Source organism: Styela clava, chromosome 3 (genome assembly GCF_964204865.1).
Source record: "Styela clava chromosome 3, kaStyClav1.hap1.2, whole genome shotgun sequence".
NCBI classification, from domain to species: domain Eukaryota; kingdom Metazoa; phylum Chordata; class Ascidiacea; order Stolidobranchia; family Styelidae; genus Styela; species Styela clava.
Window position 1 is genome coordinate 1,086,326 of NC_135252.1, and position 17,822 is coordinate 1,104,147.

A 17,822-nucleotide genomic window follows, 5' to 3' on the forward strand; every position below is an offset into this window, starting at 1 on the left:
AGTAACGACGTTTTTTTTTTTAACAAAACCCTATCCCGGCGATCATTATAGCTAAAATCGCTACTGAGTAATGCACAATTTCGAAAACGTCATTCCAACTATTAATTTTCGATAATCAATTTTATGTTCAGGCCATGCATGAAATGTCTAATAACATGCCCGCCAGGAATTCGGAGTTTAAAATCCACGAAATTTTTTTTAAATACCTCATCAGATTTGACTTTCTGAATTTAGAGGACGGTGTTTACGCACGTTTTTTTGCAAAATATGGAATTAAAATGATACGTTAGGCGCACAAAGAAAGCAACTAACACCATAAAGGCACAGGTCAAAGATAACGGTTCCTTGAATTTTGTCACTTTTGTCTGTTAGCGAGCGCTGTAAGTGAATTCTCACGCAATTCACGGTCGATTCAAAGAAGCGAGTTCCGTCTCCAAGCCAATCGGCGCAGGTCACGTGGTATCGGATATTCAAACAGTAATTCAAACAGTAATTCGTTATTCAAAATTTTTGCCCAGCCCTAACATTCAGTATTTGCTTTCGTTGAAATATGTATATTATGCACAAACATATTCAAAAATGCACAACCCTGATCTTTTTCAATATGGGAATTATGTATATAAATTGATATGAAATTTTAAATTTTCACAGCTTCAAACATTGACGATGCCATCGACAAACAGAATAAACCCGAAATCTTGTCAGGTAATGTAAAGTTTATATTCTGTTATTATAATATCATTAAATCCGTTTCTATCTTCAATCAATGTTAATGATTAATAGGGATGCGACAAGATTTGGACTCGTGCTCGATTTCGTGGCCGAATCTCTCCTAATTTGATGCTCGGATTCGGCCCGAGCCGTTGAGGATTTTACCAGAGTCCGTGACGTCATACGTCACGCGATAGTCAATCGCATACTGAAGGCGCATTCGACGAGAAATTCAATATTTTCGTTCTGTTTTGCCACGAGACTGTCCGGCCGATTTTCTCTCGCTATTTCTCTTTTTTATCCAACTATCTAATAGGGGGCTTACGTAAATGAAATTAAAAGATTGCGTCAAAAGTGAAATTCACGACAACTTATGGTGTTTAACGAACTAAAAAGTATGCCTCGTTAACAGCGAAAATCCGCCTGACGGTGTTTGGTGAATATTTTGCTAAGTCCTATTTCGAACATCTACCAATCATCGACCATTAATCCGTAGTCAGCGAGTACTCACATTTATAAATAAAAATTATGAAAATTGATTTTTGACAGTAGTGCAACTCGGGAATGTCTGTGGCGTTATAATCGTTTACACGCTCGCATTCAGCGCCGATCAAATGTATGACACATGAAACTATTACTTAATGTTAATAGCGTCGATCAAATGCATGAAACTATTACTTAATGTTAATCTGAGTCGATTTTTTTTATCGTCATTTCATCAGTATCTACATATGACATCATTATTGGTGGGCAAATCGAATTATTCGATTTACGAATACCGGAATGTGAAATATTGTCAAAACTATTTTTGAGATTTTCTAGAAGACTGTAAACTCGATAACAACATAAGTTTTTATTTCATAATTTTGTCATAATGGCTGATTATTTTTTGTTACCGCGATCGTTTCGGCGGCCGACATTCCAGTTAATGCTGGTAAACTGAATTTAAGGCACTTTGTTATTAACAAGTAAATATTTATTCTCACACCTCGGCGTAAATCGTTGTTTGGTTTTTATATTTCGGACATGATTGTGAGTTCACATCGGCGAAGATGTTAAAGAGCTATTAAGGAGTGAATACACAACACAAATTAATTCTATTTTCTATTTTCTGTGTAGGAGTTGATCCTCCATATCACAATTTGTAAATTAAGATCCCAATTTTAAGCGAACAATATTATCATTACTGTCTCCGAGTGGGATATTTGACTTTTCTATGCTTTTAATTTTATATCGTGTCCGTGTTATTTTTGTATCATAATAATAATTAAACAGTGAGAATTCACGCAACTCGGCTTTAGGTTAAAACAGTTAGAGGGGGGTGGGGTATATTGAGCATATGGGGTTAATTGAGTACAAGGTATAAAAACCTCGCTAACTTTTTTGTATGTTGAGTGAATGGTTTGTTCTTTGTAGCAACAATAGTTCATATCCTATGCTTCCATTTCATTGCGTATAACTCACTTGCCTACTAATGATAAAATTGTTTTAGATGTTTGTATGTGAAATTTTTTTTGTTCACGAAAAAAATTGTTTTGGAAACTTTCACGTGACACTTTTCTGATAGTATATTTTAAACTTTTTGTGATGCCTTTTAGTACCTTAGTAAAGACTCTCTTTGCCCCAGTAGATAATTTTTGTGTAACTCATTGACTTTTTGTTTCATTGATGTTTGAAAAAATCGAGGTAAATTGAGTCTGTCGGAAATTTACCGTGGGGTAACTAGGGTATATGCATAAATGGCCTCTCCCACTGCTATAACACAGGATTATGAGGTTCTGTGTGACTATTTTGAGCCCTAACACTTTTTTGTAGCCTTTATCATGTCCATCTTTCAATATAGGCTTCTATTTTTCATGAATATGAGTGTAAATCCACAATGGGCAATCGTAGGATTTTGAGGAAGCAGTTCTTTTCTTGTAACTAAAAAAAAATAGTTAAAAGAAAGCTGTGGACAAGCCAAGCACAGAGTCCTACTCCACCAGTAAGCTTAGTGCATTTACAAAGGCTTTAGTTGACGTAATCGCACTCATTGTCATTTCCGAAAACATGTAGTAATAATAAAAAAACAGCCGCCCCAGAAAAAGAATTCAGGCGAAAACTATATAACGTCAGTTTAAAGTATATACCATTATACTGATAGGATAGACTTAAACGGATATGATTGGTAGAAAAAAGAAAAGCAGCAAAGAGAAAGATCATAATATTAGTTCAGAAAAGCAGTAACAGAGTCAGAATTAGATTGGGCTTTATTGACGATGAGACAGAATATGAAACAGAATTCTCACATTGTACAGCTGATTATAACAGAGGACTAACTATAAGTAGCATATTCTGACATTAATGAAATCAAGACCTTGACTGGCTGGTTGAAATACGGGGAAAGGGAATTCCTTGGCCAGGTTGTCCTCACCAATGTATATAAAATGAACTTTGTATGATACCAGTGTATGAAAGAGCTCAAAGATTTTGTGTTAGATTTAACCCAAAATAGGAACATAAAAAGTATCTCTATCAAGGAAGTTGTTGGCCAAGTCAAACCACCCATTTCTAGTCCATAGTGAACTCGTATTTAAACTAAAAGCCTATTTGTGGTAAAAAGTTTATGGAAACCATAATCGCGATCTATCATACCAAGTTTAAAGTGATGTCAGATAATTATGTTCCAAGGTTTTTGTAATTACTATTTTTCAAAATAAACTATATGTACCCAAGTTTCTCATGAAGGTCTTTGATTTGGTTCTAGGGCTTTCTTAGATTTGATTTAACTGGTAGATGTCAGTATACTCAATTATCCTCGAAAAATGAGGTAAATTGAGTATACTGACTTCCAAAAAAAAATTGCATTTTAAGGTGACTTGAATACATTGAATAAGACTCAAACTGTTATGCAAGGAAGTACAGGGTCAGAATGTTACAATGAAACCATAATTTCACGGAGAATCTATTTCACTCAGATTTTACATCGGTTCAAATGTCAAAAACTACTCAAATAGCCCCCCCCCCCTTTACTAAATACTTAAATAATTCGGCAATAATGGCATTCCTTAGTGATCAAAATAATATTTTTCCCTAAAATCTCGGAAAATTTCCATAGAATATTTACTAATCTGTTACGTCGTTTCTAAATTAAAAAAGCGGTGTTTACCGGCTTTATGAAAAATTTGAAATTGAAAAGATATGATAGTCGCAAAAAGAAAACAACAACACAAGATTTGTCACATTTGTCGTTTCCGTCTGTTAGCGAGAGCGGTAGGTAAATTCTTACTCGTAATGCGTTTTAAATTAAATGTCAATAAATTTTATTTTGCTATTCAATACGCCGTGAGATTTGTATTATTAAAAGTGGTTGCGTCGGAAAAACAGAGTCCTTCTCTCCTTTTAAGCGCCCATAACGACGTCGAATTCGTTTCTTACATAGTCTCATTTTACACAATGTTTAATTTACGACTAATATACGCGAACAACAGCTTCACTTTAGGCGTTTATTTCCGAGCGTATTGGACTCGGGACTCGGACATGAGTCCAGCTCAAATACTCGGATTCGGCCGAGCCGAACCTTTTGGGATTCGTCGCATCCCTGATCATTAAGTGACTTGTTGATGTAAGCCAGCATCGTAACGCAGATTTTTTTAAATGGATGGTTTCACTGGAATTAAAGCAGTGCTCTGAAAATGACCCAATTCATGACACTTCAGGTTGTCATTATTTTAAAGTCCAGATGGTAACAGATCATTACTAATATGTTGAAAAGAACAGAAAAAATGGGAAAGTGAGCTTCAGAGACTGTAAAATTGTTTGCCTCAGGACTTAAAACCAGTTTATTCTACAACTAACGAACCAGAATTTCAGTACTTGGATAAATGAGTTTGCGAGAAAGCCAGTGTTTTATCAAATTCAGACACCCAAATTTTACCAAATGTATACATTAATTGAATGTGAAAACTGCACCCGTATTCATTGTTCACTGAAATTTTCAGCAAATTCTGTGCTCAAACTGTACTGCTAACGATGTCCATATATGTTTTAATATTTATTTTGTTTGTTCTCATACTAGACCATAACTTTGAAATTCAAGCAAAATATTTCCTTTTTTTATATAGAAAATCTCACTCACCGGAATCTTCAGAAAAAAGTAAGTACATTTTTTTACATTGTGTACTATTTTTCTATTCTTAGTAGGTTAGAAAGATTGTAACCAATTTTAGATTTTGTATTGTATTTGGCTAAAAATTAAATTGCCTCATGTTGGAAGTAAAATCTGTAAACTTTACAAATTAACTTTTATTTATTAACAACCTGAATTTGCATATAATAACATTCTTTTTTTTATTTCAGTTGTTCCATCTACAAAAAAACAGCTGAAACTTGTCAAGAACAATATACTTGGGTATGTTCTTAGGTCCTACAAAGTATTGATTATACATTAGTAAGAATATATTTGACCGTTAGGTCATATGATAGGCTTTTTTGGACAGATTGGTAAATTATAGTTCGACTGTGCCGCTTACCTAATATTTTACACCCTGAAGGTTCGGGTCGATATGGGAATTGAACCCGAGACTATCAACCTGTTTTGCCAACATAAGTTAAGCCCTATATTTACCAGTTCTTTCGAAATCATAGCCTGTCTTCATACCAGTGGCCGCTTGCCAATGTTTGCAAACAATTCATTATTACTTCTTAGTGTATAAATATAATCTTGATTAATAAAAATTCAATTCACTCGAGTGAATATTTTTTTAAGCCTGTATTTTATTGTCCAATATTTTATTTTTCCAATGAAATTGACTGTGTTTGTTTTTTTTAGTGTCGGTGACGGCAATCTCCTCGGAGATTTGGCAGATATTGCCATGATTAACAAAATCAAACCTGGGATATTATACACATCAAGTTGAAGTAAGGATAACTATTTTTTTCATAAGATCCTGAACTTCCTGTTCTGCATTGCCTATCCAATTCATTGAACATGCGGCATGTAATTATTATTATTTGGTTGTGATGGCCTGCATGGTATGGAGGATAATTAAAACACTTGCATGATATGAAACGAAAAACCAGCATTTTCATTTCTGATATGACATTTAATCCTCAAAGTAATTATGTGGTACGATTCAGTAAATAATTTGTTTTTAGTGTGTTCAATTGTCCTAATTCTTGCCGTTCAATGCTGTGATCTGTAGACAGGGCATGTTTGGAGAGATTCTAATTTCAAGTACGCTCAAAAATACCTAACTCAATTTATAGTATACCGATAATTGTTTTTCTCTCCAGAAAATACGTCAGCATCCCTGAAAACAGGGTTGTCCGAAACAAATCGAATATTCGAAAGTATTTTTGCGCTTTGTCACATAGAATCGGCGCTTTAATTGTTTATATTCTGTGCGAGCGTGCGTCCCATGTTGCGACACCTTGAAAATTATCTATACCGAGATTGTTATGATACCCAATAAAGTGTCGCAATTAGGAAAAATGATTCATACTTTTTCCCACTTTTTGGCAAATAATTTTGATGATGATAAGTTAAAAGTTTAGAGTTTTTACTAGGATGATTTTTTGTTGCGCAAAATATTCATATCAATGACCGATACCAGCATATAAAATTATTTTTGTTCTACATAACTTATGGTTGCATCGACAATCTGTGGACATAAAATGTGTGGTAATCTGCCCGATAGTATTAATTTTTGATTCCTATTATCGAATTTACTAAAGAATAAAAGTGTTATTATTCTAAAATACTATGGAAATTTGCGGAAATAAAATGTGTGGTAAACTGCCCGATTATTATTAATTCATGATTCCTATTTTTGTTTTTACTAATAATAAAAGTATTAATGGCTCTAAAATACTACGGGATTTGTGGACATAAAATGTGTGGTAAACTGCCCGGTTATAATTAATTTCTGAGTCGTATTTAAAGTTCTCGATCATAATAATTTTTTGATTCATATTTACAAAATAATAAAAGTATCAATACTCCAAAATATAACGGCAATTTCCGGACTCAAAGTGCCCGAATATAATTAATTTTTGATTCGTATTTACAAAATAATGTGTGGTAAAGTGCCTGAATAAAATTGATTTTGGATTCATATTTTAGGTCTCACGAAAAAATTATCACAAGTCGGAAAATAATTTATACTTTATCCCGCTATTTAGCAAATAATTTGGATAAATGTTGGTATTAATAAAAAGTATGGTTTTTTTACCAGGATGATTTTGTGTTGTGCAAAATATTCAAATCCATGACCGATACTACCTTGCCGTATTAATTTAATTCTGTTAACGTAATTCATGGTTGTGTTGACTTAAAAAATATAACATTATTCGAATGTATTCGAAAATAAAATTAAGTATATGAAGGAATTTTCATACAATAAACAATGGAACAATGTTACAATTTTTCTAAGTCGACGCAAATAATAATTTTGAATGTATTCGAAATAGTGAACTATTCGGTATTGGCCATCCCTGCCTGTAAATGCTAGTTCTGTGAATTTGAATATGTACCAGTCATAGTTATTATTACTTGAATATGTAGTGACAGTTTATTTATCTGCTGAACAGAGTTTAGTGAACATTAAAATTAATTTGTTAGGCTCTATAGTTGGTGGGTTATCTTCTACTACATGCAATATCACTCAACTTCGGGTTGTTTTGTACAAATTCTTAGGCATTTGATGTACTGGTACCCATTGGAGTCATCTCACTGAATAGAACTCTAGCATATGCTTTTGAAAGTCATGAGTGAATTTTTAAGGCTTAGGGCGAATCTCGTAAAATTAGTCTGTGTTCCCGGTTTTTCTCGAAAAATTAGTACCTCTTTACACATTATATATCAGTGCATGCAGAATCCACTTTGACTAGTCAGTAGTTCTCAACCTTTGTCCCCAGCTGGAGTTTATTTTCACTTTGTTGAACATGAATTGTTTGAACACAATGCGATTTGTAATTTACCAACCAGATGTACTTACTTTTGTCTAAAGATTCCATTGAGTGAGATTTTCTTTATAAAAAAGAGGATATTTAACTTGAATTAAAGTTAGTGTCATTTTGAATAGTGTCCAAACAAAATAAACGTTATAAAAGTAAATTTGCCTTATCAAACGAGAGAGCAATGATCAAATATATGGACATTGTTAGCAGTACAGTTAGACCTGAGAGCTCAGTGAACAATGAATATGGATGCAGTTTTCACATTAAATTAAATCAATTCCTATGGTAAAATTTAGGTGTCTGAATTGGATAAAATACATGCTTTTTAGCAAACTCTTTCATCCAGGTGCTGAAATTTTGGTTCATTCGAATGGTTTTGAGTCCCAAGGCAAACAATTTTACAGTCTCAGAAGCTCAATTCCACTTATTAGTAATAGTCTGTTACCATCTGGACTTTAAAAACAATGACGACCTGAAGTCTCACAAATTGGGTCATTTTCAGAGCACTGCTTTAATTCCAGTGAAACCACCATTTGAAAAAATACGTGCTACGTAAGTCATTTACCGGTAATCATTAAAATTGATGAAAGATAAAAATGGATTTACTGATAATATACTAACAGAATATTAACTTAGCGTTACCTGGCAAGAATAGCGGCTTCTTTATTAGTATTATGTATATTATGTGTTAGTATGATGTTCGAAACTGTAAAAATGTAAAATTTCATATCATTTTGTGACCTGATTTTCTGTGATAAAGTCGGTGTTAACCCAGCTCCTGATTCGATTTGTCTGATCCAATGATGGTCTTGTAGGATGGATGATTTTATTGGGCCGAATTTCTTTTTTTTTAATCAATACAGGTCGGAAGATCTTCTAGAATCTTACGACTCGCTGTGGATGATGTCAACAACTGAATGAAATACGAGCATCAATTTATTGACATTCATTTAAATTTTCGGTACAGAATTAGGTGCAGGTGTCGAAGTGAAAAAATAAAACGTTTTTGTAAGCATGGAGGGCTGATTTCAGATTAGAGATACACAAGCTTGCACAATACTTGTGAGTTGTGCCAGAGCGTTCTACTAGCAAAGTATTTTGCCTTGCTATTGAAAATACTTACTTATAAATCCGGTGTCGATCCATGTGCGAATTGTAGTCGGCAGATCCAATGATGGTTTGTTTGGCCAGGTTCTTTTTACACAGTACGAGTCTGAAGGTCTCCTTGAGTCTTCACTGTGGATGATGTCAACAACTGAATGAAATGCATGAATATTAGCATCAATTAATTGATATACCGGTACATTTTAAATTTTTGGTACAGAATTAGATGCAGGTGTCAAAGTGAAAGTTTGAATCTTCCAGAGTCTGGAGTTGCAATTCAAAACTCAGTTATGTTGAACAAGCATTCTCAATAGGCTTGTATATGCCAGAGATTCGCATTGTTTTAGACTGGAGTCAAAATTGACTTCAACCTGGAGTCATTTTCAATTTTTAAGGAGCGAAAGTAGAGTCAATTTTCTCATCTGAGGAGCTAACCTTTCAATTCTTCCAATTTTTGTTTTGCTGACTGATAGCTGTGAAGCAAAAGATAACAAGTAGAATGAAATTTTTGTTATAGTGTTTCTGCTTTCTCTCTTTCCTGATGAATTGTCTCAATTCCTCATTTTGCAAAATGCACACAAACACGTTCTGTAAATTATTTCAGTTCTGGCTGGTGGCATGTTATTAGCCATATCATGAATGACCGGATAAAATAATTTTAAACATAAATTAATTGGTAAAATGATGCGAGCATATTTAGGTCTTTAGAATTTTTGAGGTATATGAATAGCTTCGATTTAAAACTGACAAGTTAAGTATTTTTAAAAGCTTGTATTACCGTATCTCCCGGCGAGTGAGTCCGTTTTCTTCCTGGATTCAGGTGGTCCAGTTTTTTTAGGTGATCTCTGGTGATTGAATGTCAAAAATAAAAATTGTAATTATAGGTCACCTCAAACAATAATTACTTCAAGTAGATTGAAAGGAACTTTATGCAAGACCTGATTAAAAATGGACTCTCTACCTCAGCTATATCAGTGGCCAGGTAGCCTAGTGGTCAAAGCGTTAGACTTATCAACATCATATGTTAAATTATCAGTAAAAATACAAAAGCTTCTGGTACTTCCAAACTATAATAGCTACGTATCGATCAGTGAGTGCTTGTGCAGAACCTTGTTTGAAGCAAAAACCATAAAAAACGCTGTATAGCAAAATTGGACTGAAAAGAAACCTAGAAAACAATGCTTCAATGCGATCAGAAAACTGTTCACATAGACCCAAATACATCAATTCTAGCTTCGGATTTAAACTCAACACGGTGATCTTTGCACAAACATGTGTTGTTCCAGCAGCACCTATCATGTCAAAAAAATGTAATGAGCTTTTATGGTATTCTGTTCTGAAATGTTTTTAGTCTTGACACAGATTGCATTTTTGTATGATAGGGCAACTTAGAAAATTTCAATTCAGTAGTATAAAAAATGCTCTCTTCAGACTACTGCTATGTTTCTGAAACATATAAGGTGGGTTCAGTCTAAAATTGTTGATGTTGTTAACAAACCGTAAAATAACTTTGTAACTGTAACTGTGGTTACGCAAGACTAACACATATGCTTCCTATTTGCCTTTACTCTGGTGGACTATGACTGTATAATACAAAAATACTGCAATAGTTTGCAACAAGACTCTTGAAAAGTATATTCTCAAATACTTAATAATAAATACAAGATTTTTGCCAAAACATCTTGATGTTTCCAAAACTCCAATAAAATTTTACACTGCCTATGGATATTTATCCTTAGTTCATTTGTTAACTTTAATTAGGACCACACTGAATCCATATGTAGATGAGAATATACTATAATACGTCAGAATATTGTGATTAATAGTTTATCCGACTACTGCTATGATATGCAATAAACGGTTGAAGTCATTTTTTTTTTATAATAGTAAAACATACCTGGTGATTGCATAACCTTCGTTTTCTTCTCTTCAATTATCCTTTGCCTAAAAAGAATGCAAATTTTCAATGGAATTTTAAAATGAGAAGGTATTAAATATTCTAATAACTGGTAGCGGATATTCGAATATATGACATTTTACTATTAGGATGTCCGGTACAAGGTGACATGCGCCTTTTTGCTTGTCAATGTAACTCTTGCATCTATAATTCCCTTGTGAATTGCGCGAGAATTCACCCACGGCGCTCACTAACATACAAATTTAACGAAACTTTGTATTTTTGTCATGGTGTTTCTACTTTCTCTTTGCACGTGGTGCATCGTTTCAATTCCCCTTTCCAAAAAGCACACAGACACTGTTCTGTACATTTTTTTCAATTCTGGCTGGTGGCATGTTATTAGCCATTTCATGAATGACTGGAACATAAAATATTAACATGAAGTGGTGAAATGAAGTAAGTATATTTCGTTCGTCATGATTGGAGAGGTATTTAAATAGCATAGATTTAAAATGACAAGTAAAGTATTTTTAAGAGCTTGTATACCGTATTTGTTTCCTCGATCCAAACATTAGCGATACAAGTGCTAGAACCAACCGAGTCGCAAATTATACATCTCTGGTGCAGATCGGGTCCTTTGTTCACCACCTCACCCAGGGTAAAGAAAATTGTGTAGGCAAGCAGTAAAGAGAAAATTCTGTTTTCTTTTTCTCTAAAAAATAGTACATCCTTACACATCTTTCGCTATCACTGAATGTCTGGGGCTCTGTCTGAAGCAAAAAAACAAGACGTTTTTGTAAGCATGGAGGGCTGATTTCAGATTAGAGATACACATGCTTGCACAATACTTGTGAGTTGTGCCAGAGCGTTCTACTAGCAAAGTATTTTGCCTTGCTATTGAAAATACTTACTTATAAATCCGGTGTTGATCCATCTACAAATCGAAGTCGGCAGATCAAATGATGGTATTGCATTCAATACCAACATTGGATCCAATGATGGTTTTTTTGGCCATGTTCTTTTCACACAGTACGAGTCGGAAGGTCTCCTTGAGTCTTCAGACTCGCTGTGGATGATGTCAACAACTGAATGAAATGCATAAATATCAGCATCAATTAATTGATATACATTTTAAATTTTGGTACAGAATTAGGTGCAGGTGTCAAAGTGAAAGTTTGAATCTTCCAGAGTCTGGAGTTGCGATTCAATACTCATATTTTTGGTGAAAGAATTTCAAATAGCTTTATGTTCAACGAGCATACTCAATAGTCAAATAAAAAAAGAGGCTTGTATATGCCAGAGTTTTCGTGTTTTTGTAGACCGGAGCCAAAATTGCCTTCAACCTGGAGTCAATTTCAAATTTTAAGAGGTGAAAGTAGAGTCAATTTTCTTGTCTAACTGACTAACTAAGCTTTTAACTCTTAATTCCCCCAGCTTTCGTTTTTGGATTGATCTTGGTGACGTATTACTGTGAAGCAAAAAATAACAAGTAGAATGAAATACAAAACAATATAAAAGGGTAAACAGAGGTGATTACTGCAAAGAATTTTTAATTAGCATTAGATAATAAGGACCATATATTTTCAACCACCCAAGCAATAAATATTTCTGCTTTCTCATAACCTGCGATGTGTGTTCCTAAATTTTTAATCTAAATACTTTTTTCAATCTTAAAATTTCTTTTAAACTCAAATAATCGAAATGAATAAATTTCTAAGTAGAATTCCCCTTGGAACCACATTATTTGTGTATTTTAAACATTTTTATTAGTTAAGAATTTTTATGCGAAAATGAAACATCTATTTTTTTGGTGGAGAAACAAAAAAAATATGCTATCGTGCACTATATTTGGGTTTTCGCTTGACATCGGTTTTGTTAAATTATTTGAAAATGATTTTAAAGACCCAGAAAAACAAGAGTATGAAAACAAACAAAATAAACATTAAATTAAATTTGCCTCATTGAATGAGAGAGCAATGCTCAAATATATGGACATCGTTAGCAGTACAGTTTGAGCACAGAGTTTGCTGAAAAGTTCAGTGAACAATGAATACTCAGTTTTCACCTTAAATTGAATCAATACTTTTGATAAAATTTTGGTGTCTGAATTTGAAAAAATACTTGCTTCCTACCAAACTCTTTCATTTAACGGTCTATAAACTTTGCATTAACTGGCAAGAATAACAGGTTTATCCTGTTTGTCAATTCTTGCTTTTTTATCAATATGTTAATAAGTCTTGCAAATGTCCCATTGTCCTTACAAATGATGCCATTGTTGGCACATAATGCAGGGATAGCAAATACTGAATAATACACTATTTCGAATATATTATTTTTGAATATGAACATGAAATAACATTTTAAAATAAATTTAAGTAAAAAAATGTTTTTTTTAGTGTATGAAGGAATTTGCATGTATGAAATAACAATTTAAAATAAATTTAAGTAAAAAAATGTTTTTTTAGTGTATGAAGGAATTTGCATTAAATGAACAATGGTTTAACTGTTATGGTATCCACAACGTGGCTATTTTCCCAGACATTTCATGTTCGCAGATTGCCTTCATATTTCAGACTAGTATTGCTTTCATATTTCGTAGGTACAGAAATATGGATAAATATTAATCATAATCGGGCAGTTTAATACACATTTGTACGTCCTCGTCCTTTGTTCACCACCTCACCCAGGGTAAAGAAAATTGTGTAGGCAAGCAGTGAAGAGAAAATTCTGTTTGTTTCTTTTCAAAAATAGTACATCTTTACACATCTTTAGTTATCAGTGGATGCTTGTCTGGGGCCCTGTTCGAAGCAAATGGACTAAACATTGAATGAAAAAACAATACATGTTTTGTAAGCATGGAGGGCTGATTTCAGATTAAGAGATACACATGCTTGCACAATACTTGTGAGTTGTGCCACAGCGTTTCACTAGCAAAGTATTTTGCCTTGCTATTGAAAATACTTAGTTTTAGAATTAACCTGATTTTCTTTGATAAAGCCGGAGGATGGTGTAGAAGCAAAGCGAACCCTTTTTTTGTCACAATACAAGTCAGAAGATTTTCTAGAATCTTCCGACTTGCTGTGGATGATATCAACAACCTAATGAAATGCATCTGGAGTTGCAATTCAAAACTCATATATTTAGTTCAAATATAGAATTTCAAATATCTTTTAAGTTGAACGAGCATTCTCAATAGTCAAATAAAAAGGCTTGTATATGCCAGAGTTTTCATGTTTTTATAGACTGGAGTTATTTTCAAATTTTAGGAGGTGAAAGTAGAGTCAATTTTCTCGTCTAACTGACTAACTAACCTTTTAATTCTTTTTTCTCTTCCAATTTCCGTTTTAGACTGGATCTTATCGAATAGCTGTAAAGCAAAAGATAAGTAGAATGAAATACAAAACGATGTAGAATGGTTAAGAAGGGTAATTACTGCAAAGAAGCTTTAATTACCATTAGATAATAAGGACCATATATTTTCAACCACCCAAGTTATAAATATTTCTGCTTTCTCGAAACCTGCAATGTGTGTTCCTAAACTTGTAATCTGAATACTTTTTCAAACTTAAAGTTTTTTTTACACTCAAAATAATCGAATTGAATAAATTCCTGTGCCAACATAAGAAGATCATTATATGTTCCTTCCTCTTGAAACCTCATTATTCGCATATTGTAAATAATTTTTATTAGTTAAGAATTTTTATGTGATAATGAAACATCTATTTTTTTTGTGGAACCATGAAAAAAATATGCGATTGTGCACCATATTTGGGTTTTCGCTTGACATAGGTTTTGTTAAATTATTTGAAAATGATTTTAAAGACCGAGAAAAATAGTATGAAAATAAACATTAAATTTAATTTGCCCTATTAGATGAGAGTGCAATGCTCAAATATAGAGACATCGTTAGCAGTACAGTTTGAGCATAGAGTTTGCTGAAAAGTTCAGTGAACAATGAATACTCAGTTTTCACATTAAATTTAATCAATACTTTTGATAAAATTTAGGTTACTGAATTTGAAAAAATACTGGCTTTCTACTGAACTTTTTCATCCAAGTACTGTAATTTTGGTTCATTCAACAGACTATAAACTTTCTGGCAAGAATAACGGGATTATCCTGTTTGTCAATGCTTGCTTTTTTATCAATATGTTAATAAGTCCTGCAAATGGCCCATTGTCCTTACAAATGATGCTATTGTTGGCACATAATGCAGGGATAGCCAATACCGAATAATTAATTCACTATTTCGAAATTATATTTTTGATTATGAAAATATGAATCAAAAATGACTTGTAATTGGGCAGTTCACCAACCTTTTTATGATACCTGTGGTATTTTAAAATATAGTAATGCCGTTATTTTTTTGTATGTCGACACATCCATGGGTTACCTTAAACGGAATTAAATTAATATGGTGAGGCATTTTAAATGCTGATATTGGTCACGGATTTAAATAACATAAAATCATCCCAGTAAAATGTCAATACTTCTGCTATTATTATCAAAATGATTTGCCAAAAAGTGAGGAAAAGTATTTATTATAGCAGTGGTTCCCAAACTTTATAAGAGTTGGGACCCACTATTTATTACCACAGCTTATGGCGACCCACTTAACTTTTCATGACATAACACAGACCACAGCAATGGCTAATCATCGCAAAACCACCGTGTTTCCTCGAAAATAAGACCTAATTTCAATTTTAAAAATGATTTTAATTAAGCCTTACCCTCAAAATAAATTTAAAATGTGTGGGAGAGGGAAGGTTCAAAGACCTGAGGTAAGGTGAAGATCACACCACTATTCAAGATTCATTCAACTTTAACAGATTAGAATTTAAATTCAATTTATTATTTTTTTTTTTTGAAGATTTGCGTATCCGAGTTCCACCGATCCTAATAATCAGTATAATTAATCAAAGTTTTCTACATCTTTTTACGACCCACTAAGATTCCTTTTGCGACCCACCAGTGGGGGCGACCCATAGTTTGGGAACCGCTGTATTATAGTATTGCTACAGTTTATTGGGTGCCGTCATTTGTAATATAAGGCACGACTTTATTTAACTTATTTTATATTTGGATCTATACAAGACGTGATAAAAAGACAAATAATGTATGTCATATGCCAGACCAGTATCATTATGAAACAATAAATCAAAAAATAGGTAAATAATTTATTTTGTTGAATGGAAAATTCCATACACCGAAATCACAAAGCATAAAACTAGATTATATTGTCCTTCTGTGATTGTTCAAATTTCTGCCAATTTGCCAGATTCATCATATCATGCTTGTGCTTTATTTATTTTTCGAAAAGAATATGCCGGGTGGCAATCATATGCTCTTTTATATTGTGTTACAAACCTTAATTTATCTTGGCGGAGTGGAAAGCCCACAAGATGGCTTAATTATGGCATACCGCTCTCGCCTGATAACCAGTCCATGTCGGGTATGGGATTAGGTAGGATCTTACATCATATGACATGCCACAGCCTATTTATTGTCTGGTTACCAGTCCATGTCGGGTATGAATTACTTAGCCAGTTACTATTAACATGTTTTTATTCATATTGTTGTTTTGTTTTTTTCATTTTATTTATATTGTATTTCAATGTACTGTAGGCTGTATATTTTACTTTTCATGTTGTTCTTCATTCAAATTTCTGTCAATTTACTTAGTTTTTTCTGTGCTTTGTTTATTCTCTGATACAAGCATCTGGTTGCAATCATATGCTTCCTATTGTGTTTTGATACAAACTTATTTACTGATTTTTATTTTCATTTCGTTATAGACCTGAATTTATCTGAGGAGCCTAATCATGTGGTATACCACAGCCTCTTGTCCAGTTACCAGTCCATGTCGGGTATGGGACCGGTTGGGAATCTATGTTTATCCTGAGGGAGAGGAAAGTCGATGAGGGGGTCTAATAATATGGCGAACCATCTCCTCCAGTCCGTTTACCAGTCTATGTTGGGTATTAGTTAGCCAGCTTGGGTATTAGTTCGCCAGCTATCTTTATCCATTTAATTTATATTGTTTTCCATGTTCAGTGATTTTTTTCATGTTCTTATTTTCTTTTTTCAATAAAGTAACAGGAACGTTTTTTTTTCAAATGCCAGATCTTAGTTTTGGTGGTCGTTTGGCGCACTCTACTACGTGATGAGACGCTTTTCACCGCATCTGTTATAGATAGGGTAAATCCAATCCTATGGGAGATAAATATGTGCCTGATGATTGTTAAATTAATTGGAGTCACACATATTCTACCCTTCATCAAATCCATGCATCGGACTAACACGGACCTAAACACTTCTTCATGCATCCTATTATACACCCAACACATTATGATGGAAACGGTGTCACCATCTAAGTTTACATCCGAAACGATGATACTTTTTATATAATCAAGCAAAGATATATCTCTCGAATAGAATATAGATTTATTTCCTCATTTAATTCGAATCTCGAAAAATTCCATTGCCGTTTGTGTAATTATAATTAAATTATAGGATCATTAAACGAGTAATTATGAATTTCATCCTTGTTAGATTATAATATAATTTAGTCCACACGTGTCTCGCAATAAATTCTGTTAGGTAAGGAATATAATCGTCAAAACAGCTGTTTTGTTACTATAATTCCCGACCCCTGATCTAAGCCGTGGCAGAAACTGGAAGAATGATACCCACGTCTCATCTCAACACCGGTGAAAATAATCAACATTGACAGAATAGCGCTCCCGAGTATTTAGGATTTTTTTCATAGAAACTAACCTCTATTTGTATTTGAAGAAGTATAATACCTAAGCAAATAAAAATTTGCTAATATTTCTAAATAACAAGACGTCCTCTTATCAAAACTACATAAATGAAACAATTATTGCAATGGTTTTCAACCAGGGTTCCGACAATACAGCTCAAGGGTTCTTAAGTAAACATTTAAATCCGAAGTTTTATACCATTATATGCATATTGTCTGAATAAAATTAAATAACTATTGCGTGTTGCATTAATATTGAATTCGCTACAACTTAAAGATCATTTTGCAATATTTAATTTGCTCTCATAATTATTTGGGTATTTTTACCTCATTTAATACATCTGTAAGGGCCATAACAATATATGATATTGCTAAATCCCCTTTTCAATTTAAAAAAATTTCAGTATT

General features: G+C 33.2%; 1 long non-coding RNA gene across 2 annotated transcripts; it reads left to right on the forward strand.

The window, feature by feature from the left end:
* Nucleotides 1–648: 648 nt before the first annotated feature.
* On the forward strand, nucleotides 649–16,891 carry LOC120336367 (uncharacterized). Of its 2 annotated transcripts, XR_013474806.1 has the most exons (5): nucleotides 649–705; nucleotides 4,815–4,846; nucleotides 5,050–5,101; nucleotides 5,522–5,610; nucleotides 16,447–16,891. It is a non-coding gene; the product is annotated as an uncharacterized LOC120336367 (long non-coding RNA). The 2 variants fall into 2 exon arrangements; XR_005568789.2 differs by lacking the exon at nucleotides 16,447–16,891 and having other exon boundaries at nucleotides 5,522–7,877.
* Nucleotides 16,892–17,822: the final 931 nt, after the last annotated feature.